The sequence below is a fragment of the Myotis myotis genome, unplaced genomic scaffold (assembly GCF_014108235.1).
Source record: "Myotis myotis isolate mMyoMyo1 unplaced genomic scaffold, mMyoMyo1.p scaffold_m19_p_11, whole genome shotgun sequence".
Classification (NCBI taxonomy): domain Eukaryota; kingdom Metazoa; phylum Chordata; class Mammalia; order Chiroptera; family Vespertilionidae; genus Myotis; species Myotis myotis.
The window spans coordinates 58,676,644-58,693,436 of NW_023416315.1; positions in this window are offsets into that span (position 1 = coordinate 58,676,644).

The following is a 16,793-nucleotide window of genomic DNA, read 5'->3' on the forward strand; positions in this document are numbered from 1 at the left end:
TGAGATCTACAAGAAAACTAATGAGACCCTCGATCTTATATTGGGGAACCAACTAGAAATTAAGCATGCACGGACTGAAATAACGAATACTATACAGACTCCTGACAGCAGACCAGAGGAGCGCAAGAATCAAGTCAATGATTTGAAATGGGAGGAAGCAAAAAACACCCAACCGGAAAAGCAAAATGAAAAAAGAATCCAAAAATGCGAGGATAGTGTAAGGAGCCTCTGGGACAGCTTCAAGCGTACCAACATCAGAATTATAGGGGTGCCAGAAGATGAGAGAGAGCAAGATATTGAAAACCTATTTGAAGAAATAATGACAGAAAACTTCCCCCACCTGGTGAAAGAAATGGACTTACAGGTCCAAGAAGTGCGGAGAACCCCAAACAAAAGGAATCCAAAGAGGACCACACCAAGACACATCATAATTAAAATGCCAAGAGCAAAAGATAAAGAGAGAATCTTAAAAACAGCAAGAGAAAGAAACTCAGTTACCTACAAGGGAATACCCGTACAACTGTCAGCTGATTTCTCAACAGAAACTTTGCAGGCCAGAAGGGAGTGGCAAGAAATATTCAAAGTGATGAATACCAAGAACCTACAACCAAGATTACTTTATCCAGCAAAGCTATCATTCAGAATTGAAGGTCAGATAAACAGCTTCACAGATAAGGAAAAGCTAAAGGAGTTCATCACCACCAAACCAGGATTATATGAAATGCTGAGAGGTATCCTTTAAGAAGAGGAAGAGGAAGAAAAAGGTAAAGATACATATTATGAACAACAAATATGCATCTATCAACAAGTGAATCTAAGAATCAAGTGAATAAATAATCTGATGAACAGAATGAACTGGTGATTATAATAGAATCAGGGACATAGAAAGGGAATGGACTGACTATTCTTGGGGGGGAAAGGGGTGTGGGAGATTCGGGAAGAGACTGGACAAAAATTGTGCACCTATGGATGAGGACAGTGGGTGGGGAGTGAGGGTGGAGGGTGGGGCGGGAACTGGGAGGAGGGGAGTTATGGGGGGGAAAAAAGAGGAACAAATGTAATAATCTGAACAATAAAGATTTAATTAAAAAAAAAAAGAAGAGGATATTACAATCTTAAATATTTACACACCCAACATAGGAGCACCCAAGTCTATAAAGCAAATATTAATGGATATAAAGGCAGAAATGAATACAATAATAGTTGGGGACTTTACTGCCCCACTTACCTCAATGGATAGATTGGGCAAAAAATAAGAAAATAATGGCCTTAATTGCCACATTAGAATAGATTAATATAATAAGCATTTTTAGGGCATTTTACCCAAACAGTGTGGATTATACATTTTTCTCAAATGCACATGGAACATTTTTCAAGATAGACCACAAAAGAAACCTAAATAAATTCAAGAAGACTGAATTTTTATCACGTATATATTCCAATCAGAATTGCATGAAAGTAGAAACCAACTATAGGAAGAAAACAGGGAAAAATACAATATGGAGATTAAACAATTGCTACCAAACAACCAATGGACCAAAGGAAATAAAATACTACTTTGAGACAAATGAAAATGAAAACTCAACTTTTCAAAACTTATGGAATGAAACAAAAGCAATTATAAGAGGAAAGTTCATAGCTATGCAGGCCTACTTCAAGAAGTAGAAAAAAATCCCAAATATAATCTAACTTTACACCTAAAGGAACTAGAAAAAGAATAAAGTCCAAAGTAAGTAGAGGAGGAAAATAATAAAGATCAGAGTGGAAATAAAATACAAACAAGCAAAAAAAAAAAAGAACTATAAAAAAAATCAAGAAAATTAAGAGCTGGTTTTTTGAAAGGATAAATAAAATTGACAAACCTCTAGCTAGACTTACACCAAGGAAAAAGAGAGTCTAAGTAAATAGAATCAGAAATGAAATAAGAGAAATACCACAGAAATACAAAAGATCAGTAAAGAATACTATGAAGGCAGCCCTGGGCATGAGCAGGGCAGGACTAGAGGCATCGGCTGTCCCCATGCTACCCAGCTGCAAGTCCAGGAAGGGGAAGAAGCCCTTTAAGCTCCTAGGAATTTTAGGTGTTCAGAATATTCCTTGTGCCTGGGACTCAGTATTATGTGGTTCATAAGGATCTGTTGTGGCTGGCCTTGGACATTTTTTGTTAACTAGTAGAATTAGGAGATCATATGGTGTTGGGAGTTGGAGGATTTATCTTGGTAGCTTTAGGATGCTGGTTCCATTGTAGGTATAATTAGGTAATACTAAAGATCTGAAGAAGAAAATAAAAATAAGATATATGAAACTACCCACCTTGATCCTGAAAGAAAACAAATGGCAACAGCAGCAATTGAGCAGAGACTCCAGCCTAGAAACCCAAATACAACTCCCTGAAGTCAGTGTGGACAAAGTTAAGATCAAGGATGTAAAACATTCTATGTATCATAAGAAAGCTTTCAATCAAGTAAAGTGTGTGTAAGTTGTAGCCTTTTGTATTCTTGTATGAATAGTTGTGAACTTGTAGCTCTGTATCTGCATTACAGTATATAGTAGACTTGCCGTACGTAAAATAAAAATTATGAATAATTATGTCAAGAAATTGGACAATCTACAAGAAATGGACAAATTTCTAGAAGTATACAACATTCCAAGACTAAGCCAGGAAGAAACAGAAAATCTGAAGAAACCTATTATTAGTAATGAGATTGAACTAGTAATAAAAACAAAACAAAACAAAAAAACCCTGAATAAAAAAAAAGCCCAGGACCAGATTCCTTCACAGGTGAATTCTACCAAACCTTTAAAAAATTAATACATATTCTCCAGCTATCCCAAAAAGTTGAAGAGGAGGGAAAGCTCCCAAATATTCTTTGAGGCCGGCATTACTCTGATACCAAAACCAGAAAAAGATACTACAGCAAAGTATTACAGGCCAATATCCCTGATGAACATGGAAAAATTCTCAACAAAATACTAGCAAGTCAAAACCAATACATTAAAAGGCTTATACATCATGACCAAATGGTATCTATACCATGGATGCAAAGGTGGTTCAACATTCGTGAAACAATGTGATTCACATCAACAAAACCAAGAGTAAAAATCGTATCTCAATAGATACAGAAAAAGCTTGTGACAAAAACTCAATATCCTTTTACAATAAAAGTTCTCAATAATGTGGGTATAGAAGAACTTACCACAACATCATAAGGACTGTATATAAGCCCACAACTAACATCATAATGGTGCAAAGCTGAACATTTTCCCTCTAAGATCAGGAATAAGACAAAGATGCCCATTTTCACCACTACTATTCAATATGGCGGGGATGCAATGGCGTAATGGATTGTTTTCATTCTTCATGCAATCACTGCTAGAGTTTTTGTAGAGGGCTTTAAACATTTGATTATACAGAACACCAAAAGCCTGACAGTGAAATATATTGAACAAATTAGAATAATAACGAATAAAACAATTTTCAACCCAGACTTTATAGTATCTCCAAGCCCAGTAGGGAGTCAGCTAAAAACATCAGAGAATTTAAATCCTAACCAGCCAGTGGTGCTTGAGGCAAGACTGGAACACCCCTGAAGAAAGTTTGCAAGTTTAAGGCGTTTTCAAGTTTGGTTGTTTCTAATTCTACATGGGAAGAGTTATTTACCCAGGTACAGCTGGTGGTATTGGCTGTGGCAAAAAACCCCCCACAAAAAAAACAAAAAACTTCTCCCTGGGTGGCAAGCAAATAATCAAGCAATCCTGGTGTTATGGACTACTCAAGCTTAGGAATCTTAAGTTGTCTCTTGAGCTTGACTGGCTGTAGTGGCCAGGTGGGCTATTCTATTAATGGTTCTGGTCAGATTTCACATTATGTCTAACTGAGTGGTACCAAGGCCAGCTAGGGTTGAAATTGAGAAGGACCATTCAAATGCACAGTAGTACCAGAATCATACTCAGATTTCCATGCAATGTTTACCATGCAATTACTTGTTTGTGAACTTTGTAATGGTTAATAGAACAAAATCTTTTTTTGCCCAACTGGTGTGGCACAGTGGTTGAGTGTTGATCCATGAACCAGGAGTTTGTGGTTCGGTGCCCTGTTAGTGCACATGCCTAGGTTGCAGCCTCGATCCCCAGTAGGGGGCATGCAGGAGGCAGCCACTCAATGATTCTCATCATTGATGTTTCTATCTCTCCCTCTCCCTCCTTCCCTTTTTTATTATAAAATAAAAAAATATTTAAAAAGAATTTTGAGAGTATATTTATTAAGGCTGGGGACAGTGAAACAAAGAGGAAGGAATTAGGATAGAAGAAGCAACAGGAGAGAGCCCAGGCTGGGCTGCTTGGACTCACTGAGAAGTCAGAGAAAAGGGGGCCTTGGAGACAGGTTCAGGGGATTAGCCCAGGACAAACTGCCGCTGCCCATTCCTTCCCTGGTTGCAAGTCTCATGGGTCCCTTAGGACATGTGCTCCGGGGAGGGAGAGTGACCCTAATAGGACAAAACCTTAATGAACATTGTACTAATGTGTAGCACATTACACCAACTAAGCAAGCTCACATTTATAAGGTTAAAGACCCAATATCCCCAAATTTACAAGCATACATCTCAGTGTTATCTTGGTTTTACCTAATTGTTACTCCACTGGGAGAGACATTTTAAATATCCCTCTGCTTCCAATACATCATCCTTTCTGAGATGGAAAGGGAACACTTCAGTTTCTTCACCATTTACCCCCAATCTCATGAATCTGGTACAATGTTGTTAACAGTGCTTACATTAAAGTGTAAAGGATCCATATACATTTTTGTATACATTGAACCTCTCTAAAGCAGCGGTTCTCAACCTGTGGGTCGCGACCGGGTGGTTGTCTGCTCTGGATGACTTTATCTCGAGGTTGCCTATAGGCTGGGATGTTCAATCAGGTGAGTGATGTGGAAGTGTGGAAGCCTTTTTTAAATAAGAACAGGAATTCAGAGTTAATACCTTTAAACTTTGTAGTGCAAGGATTAGATAGCCATAGCTGGCATGGTCTCTCCAGCAAGTCTGGAGAGAGGCCTTGTGGGGAGGTCTTCTGATGGACCTGTCTCCAGTTTGGGCGTCTTGACTCTCATTGTCTTCATCTCCTGGGAGTGTGCTGTGGAAAGATTGCTCTACAAGCTGTGAATTCGTTTCAAGGGCGTTTATAAGTCCTTTGCAATAAGCTAGAAGGTCGTCTTAAGGCAGGCTCATACATTCCCTGATCTAGCCTCACAGGTCTTCCGAAAACAATTTTAAACAGGGACAATGGACATTTACCAAAGGGAGTAGATCTTACGTTAAGCAATACCAAGTCAAGAGCTTTAGGCCAAGGCAGACTAAAAGATTCAACCAAATTTCACCAACTGAGTTTTGACTACCTCACATGTTTGTGCTGTAAAACCAGAAGGCTGGGAATGATACACTGCATTATTGGCCAGAGTTTGCCCCCTGGTGTAGACTTTGTCTTGTAAAGTGGGTTCCCTGATCACTGTGGAGCTCCATGGTGATTTTCCAACAAGAAAACACGCTTTCTGCAAGTATTTTAATAATTTTTTCAACTGTAGCCCTTCAAGGTGGGAATGCTTCTACCCAATGGGAATGCATATAAATCATCACTGGAGCACCTTTATCCTTGGGAAGGGACAATTGGATTAAAATCTACTTTCCAAACGTCAGGATTTTAGCAGATCGCATGGGCCTAATTAGTTTCATTTCTCCCTTTCATAAAGAGAGATTTCCTTATTTTAGTTATCTGTTTAATCATCCATTTAAAGACTTAACAAGCAATTATAGAAAGTTAAGTCATTAGGAGCAATATTTAACTCAATATTAAGAAGTCTGGGTTACCGAAGCAAAGAACAGATCATACAGAACATAAGAAATAATTTTACTAAACACAAAATCCTTCCTTTGCCTTTGTAATCTCTTACCAAGAGCGTACCATCAGGACAAGAAAACTTGTCCTTTTTAACAGAGAAAACCCCAAATTTCAATTTGGTATCAGGGTACTTTAGAAATCAAAGAAAGTTCACTTAAATAAACCCATTTCAGTCCTAGCCAACCTGACCCATACATATGATTTCAAGATTCCTTTTCCATCAGCTTCCATAAGCCTTTCAGCTTTTGTTCTTTTTCCTTTCTTACTCTAGAACAGTAGTTCTCAACCTTCTGGCCCTTTATATATAGTTCCTCATGTTGTGACCCAACCATAAAATTATTTTTGTTGCTACTTCATAACTGTAATGTTGCTACTATTATGAATCGTAATGTAAATATCTGATATGCAGGTTGGTCTTAGGCAAACCCTGTGAAAGGGTCGTTCGACCGCCAAAGGGGTCGCGACCCACAGGTTGAGAACCACTGCTCTAGAAAAATCATTTTAGTCCAGGACAACATTACTCTTTCCTTCCACAAAATGTATCTTCATTCCTCATACCGTCTTCTCCCAAGCATGCATCTCTTAATTTCATGTGAAATCTTTTTTTGTCAGCGTAACATCCTGATCAGGCTTTGTCATAAGTGACCCAAGACTTATTGGAAACTGACAAAATTGCCCCTAAAAACTTCCCCACGTATCTCATTTGTCTTTAACAATTACTTTTAAATTACTTCTTGAAGGCTTCATGAGACCTCAAAGCGATTAGCCATTCTCTCTAAAGACATGCCTGTTTTAATTAAACCAACAACCTTAAGCTACTCCAGTCACTGAAGACTGATGCTAGATCACACGCATTAGGAAGTGACTGGGTTCATGTCTGTTCTCTCTGTTTCATATAAGTGCTCATTTGTTTTAAGCCAATTGGGTAAGTTCCTTTACAAACCAATTCTGCAATTATAGTTCAGTCTTGGCAATACCATCCAGCTGTAGAAATATACCATATCTACAACATAAATACATAGATGTAAACATACAGATCACCACAGACCACGCTTTCCTAACTTTCATTATAAAATGCTAGCTTATGTGTCCCAGGCACAGAAATACAAAACTCAAAAAAGAAAAAAAGAACACCAAAAAAACCCAAACAAAAACCTGGATCCGAATTATGTTTTTATCAGATGGACTAAGTTCATGTTTTGCTCCAATGGCCAAAGTTTTTACATGCTGTAAGGATTCCTTTAGAGCTGTTTTTAAAATCAAAAGATACATTTTCTTGTCTTTGAGAGCAAAGATCAAATAGATGACACCAGCTAGAAAATGTAGTGTGTGTGTTTGTGTGTGTGTGTGTGTGCGTGTGTGTGGGTGTACATGTACCTGTGTGCCCATTGAACCACCAGGGTTACAGATAAGGTAATAGGAGAAAAAGGTGGATATCCAAATTACATTAATGTAATATCTACATATCCTCTACCACAATTCTGTCATCACATAAATGCTAACTTTTCCATTTTTATTAGTAATCTTTGATCCTTTATTTTCTTTTTCATCCAACTAAAACAACCATTAATGCATTTGATACCTTTCTGTCAAGTTCAAAAGTATTTAGCCACAATCCAAAGTTTCTTTCCTTCTTCCTGCCCTGTTATCCAAGCTGAAATGCTACAGAACTTGAATTTGCTCAGAGCTACGAGTGAGGAAAGATCGTGAAAGCTGAGTTGATATGAGGCAACCACAACACACTGCTCCTTCTGGGAAGATTACCTGACATTTTCTTAAAGAATCTAATAAATCTTTTCCTCCCTTCTGCCCGTTTTGTTGTTGTTTTTGTGGGGGTTTTGTGTTTTTTGGGTTTTTTACTTTCTGCCCTGTTTTTTGTTGTTGTTGTTTTATACTTTCTCACCCCCACCTCCATTCACTTGTGTGGTTTTCTACTGAACAACACCTATGATAATTTATTAGTTCATGTCTCCATTATTTGGGGGTTCTGGATGTTTTGTGAATTTCCACAGAGTATTTGTATGGGTGAAGCATGTAATTTGTTACACATTGTCATAAGCATCAGCAGTAGGGGTGTGTGTCTTTAGGGTGAGAATATTAGGCAGAGTGTATGACTGTATGTGTAGGTGAGTATGAACATGGAGAGTTAATGCAAAAATGTTTCTATACTGTTACAGCTCTGAGAAGGTTGAGAATCTTTAACACCACTCTGTCTACATTTGGAAAATGATTCTCATTTCTCTCTTTTTACCCTGCCTCTAGCTGACTTCACGCAACTTCACAAGTGTCAAATGCCTCTGAGAGGGAGGGAATGCATTAGCTCAGGGATGATTCTAACCCATGAATGAGCTCTGGGCTGGGGGCGCCCCTCAGGGGACCCACTGACACACTAGAGCAGGTGGCAAAGACCGGAGCAGATACACAAACATACACGAGAAGAACCACATCAGAGTCCGAAATCAGGGTGTTTCTCTTTGGCTGGGAGCCAAGAGAAGTATGAGTGACTAACTAGATAGGCAAAGCATTTGGGTCTCTACAGCTGTATCCTGAAAAATGTGAGTGGGACTTACCGATGGTGGTTTGTTCTTGAGTTGAAAGAACTGTCAAAAGAGATAAAGTCCATTATCATCACTGACTGGTGTGACACCTGAGAACAGTATAAACAATATTTGTAAGTAAAAGAACTAGCCCTAAGCATTGGGATGTGTTCAGTACGTACCAAACTGGGGAGGTAGACTCTGCAGGGGGTGCTCCTTCCAGCAGCTTCCGTGTGGTAGTCGTGCCAAGGGGGATCAGGGTCCTGTCTTCTCAGTTCAGCACTGCCCGCTCCCACAGTGTCTGACTTGTGCTACACGAATGAATGCACATTCGCTAAGCTAGCTTATTCCCTCAAGTTTCTGAGAAATCTTCGCATGGTCCCTGATACCTGTTCTCACTCTCCATCAGCTGTTGGCAAGGAGGCAATTAGGAGGAAACACCCCTAAGATCCAAGCCAGAGAAGGAATGCGGGGCCAGAGGAGGGCACTCACCAGGGATATCAGCTCTGGCTTTTTGCCCTCTGTCTGATGGTGGGCGGGAAGGGCATTACATATTTAGCACCTTGCATCATGGGATGCTCCCTGCAAGGAGATGCCTGTCAGGCAGTATCAGAGAGTCTTAAGGGTTTTGGAAGCAGGCTGTCTCCAGAGCTGGGGGAGTGGGTTTGTACGGATGCTGCCCGGAGCGCACTGTGTGTGTGTATCACGTTCCCTGAGCTTCACCTACTTAAGTCGCTAAGCGTCCGACCACATTTCTCCCATTTTAATCAAGTAAGGCAAGCTGCAAGGTAGCGACATAGGTGGGGGGAAAGCTTGCTCTATGGTTGGAAGAAATAAGACGCATACTTTTTAAGAAAAAAAAGGCTGTAATAATTCTGTGGGCACTGACTTATTTATGTCATCAGAGATGTAAAGACAACTCCTGTGAACTACGGAGGCCACGGCTACTTCCCAGTGCAGTACCAACGTCTGCATCAGCTGCAATCACAAGGCATTACTCTGCCCGTTGCTTTCATTCCAGGGAACAGCCTCTTCCAAAAAAGAGGATGGTTTTGAAAGTAGGATTTCCTGACTAAACCTGTGGGAGGTGGTGGTGGTGGGGGGGATGGCGAGGGTTTGATTTATCCAGCTGTGATCACTTCACTCTGTACTACATTTTAGGAACTGGAGAGCAGTAGGTAGAACAGCGAAAAGACATTAGCAAGTACTCACATTTTGAGCTGTGTAAATATCAAACATCAGCTTCCAGCGCGCGGAGCTATCTGTGCAGAGTGAAGGAGGGGAGGGAGATTTCATGAATAAAATGTCTTGCCAAACAAACCGAACGAGTCTTTTTACCGTGATTTCTGATAAAGAGCAATTTTCTTCCTTCTGAAAAAACTCATTGAACTGGGTTTTATTGTGAATGGTGCAATCACTGTTTCCTAATAAAAGTGATCCATTTCCTGCAGGTGTTCCCAGTCACCATTACCTGTCAAGTGCCTGTGGGCAGCTTCGGGAGCTCCCGAGCTTGGCCTTGCGGGCGGTGCCGGTGCACTTCACCGCAAACGATGACAAGCAACCGGTCCTCCCAGCGCCCAGCAGCCCGATCAATCACAAACCACTTTGCAGGCGCAGGCCCGCTTCCACCTCAGACATTTACAGAGGTTTGGAGGTTTGGGGCAGTACGTTTCTGCAGCCAATCTCTCAAAACCTCTTTGCCTTAATAGAAGCAGTGGCTTTTGTAGTACTGCAGTGCTATCGCCAGTCTTGCTTTTAAAGAAAGCTCCTTTCAAAGCCGTTTACCACACCCAGTCTATTTGAACCGTATCATTCAGTGGGCCACAGGTCCGGACACTAACAGGAAAAAACAAATGAGAGATTTTGCCCTGAATATAGCATCATTAAAATGAATCTTTAAAACTCACGGCACAGCTTTCTCAGAACGGAGCCCGCTATTCAACTGTCCTGAGACCCTAACTGCAGCTGGGAGGTTCCGGCTGCTCGAGCCCCTCGCTGTCTTCATAGGCAGGAGGGGGTGGAGAACTCGAGATGCTGTGAACCGCATGCCTAAGAAAAGTACAGAGCCCTTTGGGAGACGAAAGGAAACCGTGGTTTAGTGCAGGTCTTGAGCAAACGGCATCCTCTCACCAGTGGAGCAGTTGCTGCCCGGCACCCGGTGGCTGCACTGCCAGCTGCCAGCACAACTGCGGTCACAGCAGCATCTCCCCGAGGTGTCCCTCTCTAGCCAGAGCTCAAGCACATAGGCCAGCAGTTCTCAACCTGTGGGTCGCGACCCCTTTGGGGGTCTAACGACCCTTTCACAGGGGTCACCTAAGACCATCGGAAAACACATATATAATTACATATTGTTTTTGTGATTAATCACTATGCTTTAATTATGTTCAATTTGTAACAATGAAAATACATCCTGCATATCAGATATTTACATTACGATTCATAACAGTAGCCAAATTACAGTTATGAAGTAGCAACGAAAATAATTTTATGGTTGGGGGTCACCACAACATGAGGAACTGTATTAAAGGGTCGCGGCATTAGGAAGGTTGAGAACCACTGACGTAGGCGGCTGTCAGGAAAGATCGATTTCTCTGCCCCCGACTTCATTCAGCATGGGAGCCACGATCAGAAACAAGCACGGGTGGGTGAATTGAGTGGGCACTCAAAGTCAAAAGTCCTCTTGAACAGAAAAGAGAGCGCATCTGGCCATGCAAGTATTTAATTCTCCAAGCTTTTCAGTGATGTGCAAATTAATAAAGTCATCCCATCGTTACAGTGGTTACGTTCGTGTCTGATTGTTTCTTAACCAGCACTTCAAGGACGTAGCATCTGGCGTCATTACCGTGTGTGACTGGCTGCTGCACAGATGCGAGCTGCAGCTAAGGAAACAGCTGATGATAATTACTGGAGTTTTGCTATTTCTTATAATGGCTTCAAATGAAGTTTAATGCATGAGTACATTCCTCTCATGCAGGTCATTCATCTGTATCGATTTCCCATAATCTTTAACCTTGTTTAAATAATGGGCTTTAATTCCAGCAATTAAATGGGGTGACACAGTAGTAATAGTAAACGCACATTTACCATGTATGAGGCACTTTGCTTGGCTTATATGTTGATTTATTTAATCCTATGAGAAATCATTGAAGTTAAGAAAATTACTATTTCACAGGTAAGAAAACTGAGGCACAGAGGAGCTAACTTGCCTTCTTACCCATGTGTTGGAACTGGGATTTGAACCCATGAAGACTGATTCCAGAACCCGCACTCTAATCACTGCACTGTGCCACCTCTAGAGTCTCAGTCAGAGGTTGTAGGATCTTCCTGTGCCCTGCCTCCCTGCTTGGTGCAGACACATGCTGTGTCAACAGTCTTGAGTCTGTTTGATCTTTTTACCATTATGGTATATGTATGTGTCTTTGAATTCCTATCCTATCCCCTACCATTCCTCTTAGACAGTGGTTCTCAACCTTCCTAATGCCATGACCCTTTAATACAGTTCCTCATGTTGTGGTGACCCCCAATTTCATTGTTACAAACTGAACATAATTAAAGCAGAGTGATTAATCACAAAAACAATATGTAATTACATATGTGTTTTCCGATGGTCCTGTGAAAGGGTCGTTTGACCCCCAAAGGGGTTGCGACCCACAGGTTGAGAACCGCTGCTCTAAGAGCTCATGATCTGTAGTTCAATACAAGCAAGAAGAAAATAAAACCCAGAAAGGAGCCAACCAAGACTCTGAAACAAACGACCCTGGACCTTCAATGTTCACACCCAAATGTACCCGCTCTTCCTGGGTCCGCAGCACACGGCTTTCAGGTCAATGAGCAGCATCACGTAGCAGCGCGGAAACCTAGGTAATGAAGTCACACAGCCGTTATCAACGATTTGCTTAAGTAGCTGTAATTTACAGAATGTTTAATGTACGTGTTAACCGTTCTTTTAGTCTCTTCACGTTCTGTCTCGGAAAACTTAAATTATATTATCTCGTCTACCCGGAGAAATGCCATCCCTGAATTATACTTTGATAAGAAGCCTACAACCATTATATAAAGATATCATTACAAGAGTTGCCATTGCCAATGATTCAGTATCTTTGGCACAAATGGTGTTTACTGCATTATCCATTACCCACGGATTGCCTGATATCCCCTTTCTGAGCAAGAACCACTGGTCCAGTATTGCTCAAACGTTGCTTCTAGAAAACATTTGTCTCTGCAGATGTGCCTGCGCATGTAATTTTGTCAGAAAATGAAAATGTAACTGTCATCCCTTGGATACTCATTGTATCAGGACTAAGTTTAATGACATGTAATAGAAACCCAAACTATGGTAACGTAGCCTAATGGTTTGTCTTTCACGAGGTAGGCAGATTGGGGCTGGTGCAGCCCCCCGGGGAAGTCATCACGGAAACCAGGTGAAAGCTGCCAAAAGGTGGCACGTTTACAAAAGGCCACGCGCCTTCCCACTGCAGTGTCTGCCTTCCCCGTCACATGACCCATGTCCCCCGAGGAACCTCTCCCAGAACACTGCTGGCCAAGATTCTGGGTAGTGCAGACTCCGAGACTCCCAAACCCCTTGGACGACTCAACAACAATATTTAACCTTCAGACGAATGCTTCGAGCTGAGGATTCTAATATCCTGATTTGGGGGCTGAATATGTAGACCCTTCTGCAATTTGGTCTCTGACCTGTTCTGTTTTGTGCCTTAAACTCTGAATCGGTCTACCTGACCGCATTTCCGTTTCACCACAAGACTTGTTTTACTAGTTTGTTTTGCAGACACCAAGGGACATGGAGGTGTGGCCTGCCTGGTGACCCCTCGCCCCCTGCTGACCATGTCTTAGGACCCCAGCGGTTGGCCAGGTACTGTGACCCGACCTGCTGACCACCAGTCAACTGAAACCGCTTGTTGTTCTTATCTCACAACCCTACTTGCTGGCGACTGAGTCAGCCAACCTGTGAAAGTCACTTGCCCTCTCCAATCGGAAAAATGCATGATGTATGTCTATGATCTTGTTTCCCTAGCAACCCATCAGCTTCTTGCAACTCTCACTTTTAAAACCTTTGTCTTATTTTTCCCACCTCAGAGCTGGTATTCGGCTAATCCGGAAGGCTACGTTCTCAGATTTGCAAATCATCAGAATCAAACTCTCTTTAATTCCTCAGAAGAGTCCTGTGGAACTTCTGTTTACAGAGCAAAACAGCATGCTTCCGCCTACGATGATGTGACGTTTCCTCCTACAAATGAACATGCTACCATTCTTTCCCCTTAAGTCACCGTATTTATCTCTGTTTCAGCTCCAATTCCCCTTTGAGATCCTGTAGCCTGAAGCCAAAATGTACACGGTCTCCACCATACATCTTATATAAAAGGAAAAGGGTGGTGGGACTTGTTGCTGATAATCAAATGAATTTGCTAATGTTAACATACCAATATATTCATCACAATGCAAGGAGCAAAATATGCGGCTGGTTAATAGTCCTTATTTTAGCGACTGTTCCTGCGGCCATCCTTGGTATTTGTCACCTCTCATCCCATTCCTCATACTCTGTTCGCTTTGTCTCTGCCAGCTACTCAGCTGGTCAAGAATCTACCCAGTGGGATGACCCAAACCGTCTCCCGGAAGCGTCTTCCCCTGCCTACCTGCCTGGTCCCTGCAGTGCGGCAGGACCACCGGGTCCAACGCCCCCAGCAGCAGCAGCAGTCCTCTTTGCTGTTGCTTCAGTGGCATAAGAACTGCCCCCTTAGCCGAACCTCTGCTGATCCCTTGCTGAAAGCATTCCTCCCTTGGAATCTAAAATTTCTAGACCCGCAGCATTTGAACAAGAAACAAACATTCTGCAGGTGGGTTGTTAGGGGTAATGGTGTGAATCTACTCATGTCTGCCTCCTAATTCTTAGACCCGTTTCTCTCCTGTGGGTGCAAAGGGCCCCTACAACGTCTTGGACAGCAGGTTTGCACTGCTCTTCCAGGATACTGAAGGCTGTGCCCACTTACCTAGGTCCCTCTTCCTGGCCCACAAGCATCCAGTTCTCAGGTGTTTGTTACCGGCTTAGACCAACTTAAGAGACGAAGGGCTGGCCCAGCTTCTTCCTTAAACACTCAAACAAGGAAAACACACACATTTGCCGTGTCTCTGGTGTAAATAAACCCCGAAAGCTACATTTTTTTTCTTTCTCTTTTGAAGACTCCCCAGATTCCCCTGCCCCCACTCTCCGTTGGCAGGCCAATTTTAATGTGTTAAACTTAGGAGGAGATGTCATCAAAAGGAGAAAAACAGGTGGGGAAGAAAGAGATGAAAACACTCTGACAATTCACTCCTGTTTTGCAGCTGTGAGAGCTGCAGATTTGAATTGTGTTACCTCCCTCCCCAAGTTAATTAATTCTCTTTTTTATAAAAACAGCAACAAAAAACCCCACATCTCTTTCCTTCAATCAGTGTCAACAGCCAATTACAATCTTTCATCACCCAAAGTGTAATAACACATGTTATCACGGGAGAAAACAGTTGGACTGACAAGATGAGCAATTCGCTCCTTTCTTAATCTTGTAATCACATGGTATGCAGCAGTTTACAATAACAGGCACCCAAGCTTGGCAGTAAATTACCCGTAAAGACTGTATGCAAATTCCCCATCATGGCACATTTGCCTTTGGCACAGAAGCGCGTGTCTTCCTGCAGGAGACACGGGAAGAATTAAGATCAACTCCTGAGAGAGCCTTCTCCTCCTCCGTGAACCACTGCAGAAGGCTGTTAATTAGGTAGAGAGAGCATACTTGGTAGACTACGTAACCATGACTGGCATTTAGGGGCAGCAGAAAACGCAGGCAGGTGACATGACAGAAGGTGTTTCGCCAATGCTGCCACATGCTGAAAGACAAAAGGCCTCCTGCCTTATGGGCATCAAATATGTGCTGATATGATTTGAGTTTTTCCCTAACGTCTTTGCGAAGCTCAGCTTTGTTTTCCGTGCTCAAAACCACATTCCCCCCACGCTGGAGAGTGTGAGTGTAGTGGGTATCAATCTTAGATCACAAACTGAATTGTGAAGGGATTCCACATATAATTGACAGGAAAAAAAAATTGACAATAGAGCTACCATATGACCCTCTTCTGGGTATCTACCCCAAAATGTTGAAAACACTTATTCATAAAAAATATATGTGCCCCTATGTTCATTGTAGCAGTATTCCCAATAGCCAAGACATACAAATAAACTTTGACAGATGACTGGGTAAAGAAGTGTACATATATACAATGGACTACTCCTCGGCCATAAAAATATTGCCATTTGCGACGACCTGGATGGATCTTGAGAGTTTTGTGCTAGGTGAAATAAGTCAGAGGGTAAAGGACAAGAACTCATGTGGGATATAAAACAAAAAGCAACAAATGAGCAAACAAAACAAATAAACACATAAAAATAAACTTGTAGATACAGACAACAAAATGCTGAATCTTCCTTAATTTGCCCACATGTAACCACTGTAAATGATTTGTGGAAGACATGACAGAGCCCAGCAGTGCTTAGTGCCTTATGCTTGACAATCTCCCATCAAGAGTGAATAAAATATATCTATTTCAAATCAAACAAAGACACAGACACTCTGCCGTGGACACGGCGTGTTGCGTTCATTTCACACATCTAAGGCAAAGGTCCAACAGATACACTTCACTGTGAATGTCTACAAAGGTGCTGGTGAAAAGTGTATTAAATGTCTCTCATTTTCAGTGCCCAGAATGCTGTTGGTGGCTGTGGCTGGCGTGGCATGCCAACCACTAGCTTTGCAAGCAGGAATATGTGATAATGAAATTTCAGAACACATGATCAATGGTAAGTTATTGATAACAGGCTATGAAGGATTAGAATTCTTACTATTGTTATGTGCATTATTTCAACTAATTGTTGAGTACCACAATTCACAAGCACTGTGCTGAACTATAGAAATATCAAGCTGAAAAAAATGCCATACTAATTTCAAGGTGCTTGTGGTGTAATGTGGTAATCAGACTCATTGGTGATTCTAATCACCCAAGGTAACTACTGAAAAATACTGGTATGTTTCTTTCTAGTTTCCTCCATGCCTACCAACCATGTACCAAAATTAGGATCATGCTGTTTTATTTAGTTAACAGTGTCTTGTATGCATTTCTTATAATCTTCGAAAACGTGAGTTTTAATGACTTCATGGCATTCTGTTATGTGAATGTTCCACAATTGTTACCAAAAATTCATCACTGTTGAATACTTAACCTTTGAAGTTTCCAAACTTACTTTAGCATAGTGATTGCATGAACATCCTTGTATATAACTCTGTCTACACTAATCAGATTTCTTTCTTAGAATACATC